The sequence below is a fragment of the Macaca mulatta genome, chromosome 5 (assembly GCF_049350105.2).
Source record: "Macaca mulatta isolate MMU2019108-1 chromosome 5, T2T-MMU8v2.0, whole genome shotgun sequence".
Taxonomy (NCBI): Eukaryota; Metazoa; Chordata; class Mammalia; order Primates; family Cercopithecidae; genus Macaca; species Macaca mulatta.
The window spans coordinates 182,164,005-182,172,552 of NC_133410.1; the positions used below are offsets into that span (position 1 = coordinate 182,164,005).

At 35.2% G+C, this 8,548-nt stretch overlaps 1 long non-coding RNA gene across 1 annotated transcript; it reads left to right on the forward strand.

Moving 5' to 3' along the window:
• The first annotated feature begins 2,078 nt into the window (after nt 1-2,078).
• Nucleotides 2,079-7,578, forward strand: LOC114678436 (uncharacterized). The gene is made up of 2 exons (XR_003729864.2): nt 2,079-2,502; nt 3,675-7,578. It is a non-coding gene; the product is annotated as an uncharacterized LOC114678436 (long non-coding RNA).
• The last annotated feature ends 970 nt before the right edge of the window (nt 7,579-8,548 follow it).

Sequence of the window (8,548 nt, forward strand, 5' to 3'; positions counted from 1 at the left end):
CAGTTTTGTTTTGTTTCTTTCCTTCCAGTACATACATTTCACTCTTATTTTAATGCATTGACAGGAATGCTCCAGGATTAGCTTGAAAAATAATAAAGATAGTGAGCATACTTGCCTAGTTCCTGACTTTATTTGGTGATGCTTAACTATGGTATTTGTAACAGATTTTGATATAATTTTCAAGTTTTTAGAACTTTTCTAGGGCTCTTTATTCTCTTTTTATCAGCAAAAGGAATTGTACGAACTGCTTTACCAGCAGCTTACAAAATAATTCTATGGGTTTTTCTCTTTTTATATGTTAAGAGAGTGAATTACATGGCTAGATTTCTAAATTTAAATCATCTTTAGTTTCCAAAAATAAACCTGTTTGTTCATTTTGTGTTCTTCTTATAATTTGCTACTGGGCTTGAAATATTAACATTCTATTCATGAATTATTTTTAGAAAGTGTGTGCCTGCGGTGAAACCCCATCTCTACTAAAAATACAAAAAAATTAGCCACACACACACACACACACACACACACACACACACACACACACTCTGGAGTCTCTATTACTTCCCAATGATACTTGTTTACACTAAAAACTCAATTTTTTCTGTTTATTTTCCATATTTTTGCTACCAATCTCTTTGGGAGTTATCTGTTGACTGTGAATTTACTGAATTTGAAAACTGAGATTATGCCCAATAAGGATTTTCATTTATGAATTAATTGGTTCCTGAATTTTTCAAATAAAGCACAAATCTGATGGTTATACTGCAAGTTGCCCTGCAGGTCTTTCTCCAAAAGAAATGTGATGATTTAAAGGGATAATGCCTGTTCGATGAAATTGGCCATTTCAAAATTCTTCCCCTCACGTGTCATCTTATTTCAGTTGTTATTATATTCAGAGCCTTGCATGTCCACTTAATAGCACTGTGCAGAAAAACAGTTCCAAGTAAATACAGTAATGTTCATCATTTGTTTCTTAAGATAGTCAAAGTGACTAGTTTAAGTAATAGAAATTCATAATTATAGGGGGAGAAAAGTTTTCTTTTGCTACTTTAGTATAATTAATAGCAGAATGAGTAGCATTACATAAAAAATTAAAGACATAAAAATGGCACATAGGTTTTACTACTTTTTAAATATATTTATTGAATGATCTAGACCTATTCTTCATTTAACTCACACTGAATAGGGTCATTTAGGTATAAGAGGAACTGTCATCTTTTTGGTTTTGTAAAACCAGTATCCGTTGGAGGTAGATCTTTTTAGAATGTATGTATTACAGTTCTGCTATTACTGGGCCGTCAGATGCAATTTGGCACAGCACGATATTTCCACAGTTGCTCCACGTTAACAGTGATTGTAGAACCCTTAGTGATTGGCTAAGGTTATTTTTAAACCTAATTCTAGATAACTCAGAGAAGTGCTGTTCTGTATTCCACATGGTAATCTCAGCAACATTTGGCATCGAGGATTTATTGCATACCATAACTCCGGCTTCACTGTGAATCTCTTTTACCATCAAACACTGGAAATAGAACCTCACAGCAAAGGGAGGGCCATGCTATTTTCATTAGAAAGATCACACCTTATTCACTTAGGAGTTCTCTGTTGCATGATATAATTTGTTTTCTTACTTGTTTATTGAGGAAAACATCTTTGCATCCATGAAGCTTTGATGTAATTGACCACCTCCATCTCAGATGTTAGGTTCTGTCATTGTGAAACCACCCTATATGTAAGTTTCTGGGAAATTCTTGGGAGAACTCTGTATTCGTTTAACTCGATGGCAAAACAGTAACATGCTAAATAATGTGATTAAAGTTGTTAAAAGCCAAAATAAACACTTATAATTATCTCAAGAAAAACGGTGTCGGGCAAGTGCAGGCTCTATAAAGTGGGACTCCGTGAGCGTCTTTCAGGTCCTGCTGCACAATAGATCATAGTTAAAGGTCTGTTAACAGACCTCTGACGGCTGAGCTGGGTAGCTTGCGGTTTCCTTCGAAACCTATTGGCATAATGTGAATTTATGTGTGAGGTGCAAATTGGAAGTTGCTTTCTACTGGTGCCCGTGGCGGAACAGAAATCATACTGTAGGGCTAGCAGCAGGAAGTACATGGCTTTGAAATTACGCAGCAGGGTTTCTGCTCGCTGCCCTTGTTGGTTCTGAGACAGGGGCCTTATATTGTCTGGTCATGATTAAAATCAAAGTGTAGGCTTCTTTGCTGGGTGCCAGTAAACTTAGGTGAAAAGCAGAAACAATCTGGGGTTTTAATTATTTTAAAATGCAATGTAGTCAAGAAAAGAAGATGAAAGCATTTTTGACTAATCTATCCCAATTATTCCACATAAACGAATTTGCCAAAAAAGAGGCCCATAGAGAGAGAGAGTAAGCTTGCCTTTACAAGAGACTTCGTAACATATCTCACAGCTATAAAATAGATATATGGCACGTATGCTGTTCTTCTGAAACTCATCGAGAAAAGTGCCTGAGGATTATGATACTTTTGGGTGAGTAGAGAAAGACAGATGTGCTTTTTACCTTATTCCAAATACAAGATGTTACATATTTATGAAATAAGCCTTTAAAGCATGGAAGATAATTTCCTGGTAAATTACTTACTGACTTGAAGTAGTCCATCTAGAAGGCGCTATCTTGGTGTTATGCTTAAGATTTGCCTCAGTCCGCAGTCAGGTTGGACAGATACTTCCCATTGTGCTGTAATTCCCAGAGGTGGCAGAGTTGGATCTTCTGTCTTCAACTTCTTTTTCCATGAAGAGTATAAAGAGATGAGTCATAGGCTCAGAGTTCACTGTCTCTAATAATCTTGGAGAAAGTCAATAATAAGATATAGGGAGTGCAAACTCAGTATTATATGGTACCAAACAGTTATTAAATAAACAGTAGTCACAACCAGAAGTTAATATGTAGGTTTGTTTGTTTGTTTTTCAAAAAAGTACCCAACGTGTAAGTGGTGGGAGTTTATGCATTAAGTTAACAAATATGTATTGAGTGCCTGCTATGTGGTAGGCACTGTGATAAAGACTGGGGATATAAAGGTAGACCAGATTTTCAAGGGACGATAGAGAAATAAACAATTATTTATACCTGTTACTCTGGAGACTGACAAGGGCCAAGCTAAGGAAGTACATGTGCTGAGGTGCTAACCTGTAGTTATTACCTACCCCACAGCTGGTGCTCAGCCACAAAGAGAGATGTGAATATTAAATTTCTATCATAATTGGCATATATGAACTTTTTTAAAGACATAAGAAGGGGAAAAATCTATTGCTTTGATTGAAAGGTTGGAAGTACTTTTAGGAAAATTGATTAGGGAGGTCCATTTCTTTCCTTTAAATTTTTATTTGCAGTCAATTTATTATCATACCTCAAGCCATTTAGCCATAGCAAAGAACAGGTGTGTAGAAACTCTACAAAACCTCAGAGAATCCTGTGGTCCCCTGAAAAAGGTCTGTGTCTTATCCGATGAACACCGCTCAGGCTTAAGTCTCTCTAGCTGTCAAAACTGCTCAAGCAAGGGGGAAATCTAGATTTTATATCTCCTTCCACTTGAATTTCGGGATAGGAAGGAGAGAAATCAGCAAAATCCAGTTACGTTAAATAGCTTTTATGAGTATCTTTTTGGAATGCTGGAAGTTTTAACTTCATTTTTGTTTGCCAGGTATAACCATGGAAGATTCAAGTTGCTCCTGGCTGTAAGAAGTTAATGTGGAATTTTGCTGCTTGAAATTTAAATCGGCTTACAAAAATTAGCTCCCACTGGTGGAAACGTCTTTCTTCTTAGTATGAGAAGTTGTTTGAAGCTTTTTTCTCCCTCAAAGTCTCATCTTGATCAGGCTTTAATATTGCTCTCAAACCAACCTTTAATTTAATAAGCAGAGTAATTTTGTTGGGGAAATTTTTCCATGACATTTGTTGAATTAAATGTACATACTCAGTATTCCATCCCAGCAGCACCACCTATTGTTGTCTTGTAGCTCTTCTACTAAACTTCACAAGAATCTAATTCACTCATTTCTCTGGGTATCTCTGTGAGATACTCAACATACATTTTACAGGTTATAAGGTTAAGCATCCAAGTCGTGGTGATGTTTCTAAAGTCATAAATCTGTAAATAAAATGAATGCAGAACAGTAAACTTTTAATTGGTGAAAGGACACTGAATAGAGAGATGACATGCTTATAAAATATTTATGGATATTAAAAAATGTTTGGCAAATAAGATTCAAGTTATACCTGTATGTTTTAAAAGTTCTACTAGCTATGTACTGTGATTCTACAATTAACAGCAGAATTGTATTGGAATAAGATAACAGAGACTAAATGATATTCTTTTGTGCCTACTGCTATTGTACTTAGAATATTATGTATTGATTTATTGAATATAAGTGGCTTTTTTTCCAGTGGGGTTTTAAAATCCACTTATAATAAAAACAAATAGGATTTACATTTACAGGTAGAAAATGAAAATCCGGAAGTGTGCAAATGGGGTCCACTATGGAATTTTTTCAGCATTATTTCCAGAAGAGAGGTAGGATTGGGAATTTTAGTCTTTATTTGATATTTACATGCACTTATATGAATATGAGTCATTGCCTGTGTTTTCTGTAAGCCATCTTTACTTCATGTAAACCATGTAAAATGCTAAAAAACTTTTTAGGAAGAATATAATAAACAACATATGGAGATGGAGTATTTTCACACATATTATGTCATTTGATCTTCCTTGCAATTCTCTAAGGTAGGTAAGGTGGCTTTGGATCCTTGGCCTCTTCTTTTCTCACTATGCACACTCTTGAAATTTCATCTGCTTCTATAGATTCAATTACCAACTGTACACTGATCATTTCAAAATTTGTACCTATGTTCCTTACATCTCTCCCAACCTCTAGAAAAAAATGTATACATCTAGAACTTCCACAAGCATCTAAAACTCAAAACAAACTTGTTTCCTACAAAAACGATGCATCTTCCTATACTCCTTATCTTGGTGAATGCCCTACCATCTGCCTAGTTGGCCAAGCCAGGAATCTATAAGTTATCTTAGACTCTCCCCTCTTGCTTGTCCTCTTCACTCACTCAGTTAAGACTGTTACATTTCCTCAGTATCTCTGAATTCCACCCTGTTTTGTTCAGGCCCTATCATTTCTCACCTGGCTCATTATAATACCTCTTACAACTACTAATTTGACATTCTCTGCTGTTAGAGAGACCTTTCTAAGATTTAAGACTCTTAGTAAAATACTTCATGGATGGTTTCTCATTACTTTTATGATGAAGTACAATTTTTAAACAAATAATATGATGCCACTTAAAATATATGACCCATGAGAAATGTCCCAGTTTCCTATCTTATCTCTTCCTGATCATACTCGATGTTCTTACCAAATAGATGTTTCATTCTCCCAAAGTGGCAGTCCTAAGGATGATTCTTTATTTGAAAATCTATTAATGTAAGTCATCTTATGATTAGAAATAAGGAGCCAAATCCTATAATCATCTACATAGATGCTGAATGACATTTGAAAAAAATTAATACCCATTCATGTTAAAAACAACAAATTAGGAATTGATAAATAATTTAATATGATAGTACATATAATCATCAGAGCAAAATGAACATCTTAACTGATGAGGAACAGAAAGTCAATACCAGGAAAGGACAGTGGGTATCTTAATTGTTATTTAGTTTTGAATCAAAAGTATTAGCCAATGTTATTAGACAACAGAAATTGGAGGCATGAGTATTGGAAATGAAGAGATTAAACTACCTCTATTGCAGATGTTATGATTATATATCTTGAAAACCAAAAATAATCTGTGAAAAACTACAAATAGGAGAACTTAATAAAATAGCCAGATAGATAACTAACATAAAAATCAATAGTTTTTTTTTTGTGGGAAATCAATAGTCTTACTGTTTATGTATAATGGAGAAGTAGACTCCATACATGATAACAAATAAAATAGAATAAAAGGGAAAACACAAAATAAAATTCCTAGGCATAAAACTATATAAATGTTTAAAACTTATATGAGGAAAACTACAAACATGCCTGAGAGACATAAATATGGCCTTAAACAGAAAGATATAACATTAGTCACGGCAAGCTGATTCAGCCTCATAAGCATGTTAATTCTTCCTAAATTAGTTATTCATATAATTCAATTCCAATAAAAATAGCAGAAGTTTTTTCCCCTCTGGAGCTACACAAATTGGTTATGAAGTTCATATGGAAGAATAAACATGCAATACTAATCAGGAAATTTCCTAAGAAGACAGGCAATGCATTTCTTTCTCTAAAATATATTATAAAGCCTCTATAATTAAAAGGTTGTGGTATGGGTACATGAGTAGACAGAAAGACCAATGGAACCACACAGAAAATCTGGTAAAACAACTGAAATACAATATTGATAAAGATAACCTCTCATAATAGAGGGAAAGTATGTTTTTAATCAGTAAATGGCTTTGGAACACCTGGATAACCATATGAGAAAAAGATGAAATTACATCCATTTATCACACCATATGGTAGACATCCAAATGGATCAGAGATCTAAATGCACAAAATATTTCAGAAGCAATAAGGAAAAGAGTGATAAATTTGGCACAGAGTAATATTCTGAACACATAAAATGCTTCAAAGAATTGAGAAAAAAAGGCCAAAACCTTATAGAAAATGGGAGAAAGACACAGATAGTTCTCAGAAAAAGAAATAAAAATGACCCTCACACATAGGAAAATATACTGAATATATGAGAAATGCAAATTGAAACTACACTGAAATAACACTTCTCACCTACCTGACTGGCAGAGATCCCAAAATTTGTAAACTATACTCTGTTGTAGAGGTTTTGATGAAATAAGTATGCAAAGTGGTATCAGCTTCAAAGGGGTTGGGGGCGGGAGGATTTAGCATTATTGAGCAAAACTGCATATACATTTGCTCTTCAGTCCTGCAACAGGACTTCTAGGAATCTGTTCTAAAAATGCAAATTGACATATGGTCAAGACTGTTCCTCATAGAATTACTTATAATACTAAAAGATGAAATAGCTTAAATATCGATAAAGGACTGGTTTAATAAACTGGAGTACATTCACACGTGGAACACAGGCCCTTTAGTGCTTAACAAAGGTGTCTGAAATGCTTGTTATTTTCATTATATTAAAAGGAGTAATTAGAGTGGTTATCTATCAACCTAAAAGCCTCAACCAATTTCCTAAAACACAGTGAATAACTTATATATGTAATAAATGATCATGTAAAGATGTAAAATGCCTAAAAAATCCACCTCCTAATAACCAATTACTATAGTTGTTAACAGTCACCTTATATGGCGACTTCCGGGAAAGTGCCTTCCCTCACCTTCAGCAGCAGCCTTCCTGAAGCATTTGCCCTTTTGAAAGTCCTTGTAGGCTTTACCATTTTGACAACTGTGTACGGAGATTCAAGACTTTATCTGACATAATTTTGTTTAAAAAGTTATATTGAGGTTTGAGGACACAAACACGTATTCTACCTGTATTAACTGACCAAAAAATGAAGTTGTATTGGATAGGTGTCTGTGTGCTTGAATGCTAAAACTTTCAGTTTGGGATACTAAAAATCGAAAGGCAGAAAATATTAACGGGGGATGTTCTGCAGGGCATATGATATGATTCATCATATCATAGAATCAGAGAGATTTCTGTATGCTCCTTTTGAATGACATTCAGAATTCATCTTTAATGGAAAAAACTAAGGTGTAGAACAGCGTGTAGAGTGAGCTACTTTTTGTGTAAGAGAGGGTCAAGGAGTGATAAAAGTGTATAGCATTTTCTCACATTTTCAAAAGAATTAGCATGAGGTTACCTATAAGGCAGAGATGACTTTGAAGCTATGTAATGTTTTACATTACTGTTTTACATAACTGAAAAATCAAAATGAAAATCAAATTAAATCAAGAGACTAAAGAATCTAAAGTCATACAGAAGGGGTGCCGTAAAGTTGGAGCTCTTCTGAGGAGTGGGCACTGCCTGGCAAGGGCTGCACCTCTGAAAGTACAATGAAGCTGGTTTTGGGGCTCTTGCAAAATGGGCTGGAGACTGGAATCACATTCCAGGGTGAAGGATGGTTACTGAGGCAACAAAAGGAGACAGCCTGCAAATGAGAACAAGTCCTTTCTCCCTCCTTCTGCCGTTCAGTCTCTCTAGCGCCCCCTCTTGGCAGATCCTAAAGAAAGCTGGTTGCAATGCAGAAACTGGAGCTGCAAGGTCCCGCAAGCAGGAAGAAAGGGTTTGGGGCTGGGGGACAACAGCTTAGTACTAACATGATTGGTAAAAGTGAAGGCCAAGAGTTTACTTGTGACAGGGAGAATTTACAAGGACGCTCTAGGAACCAAATGACACTGTAACACAAGGTTTTTCAGTACCATTGAAGGCTGACACGTTGCGCAAAATGACTTCAAATGAGATAATGCAAGTGAAATGGCCTCAGATTTATACAGTGCCATGCAAGTAGGTAAAATCAGTGTTAATGTTGATGCTTTA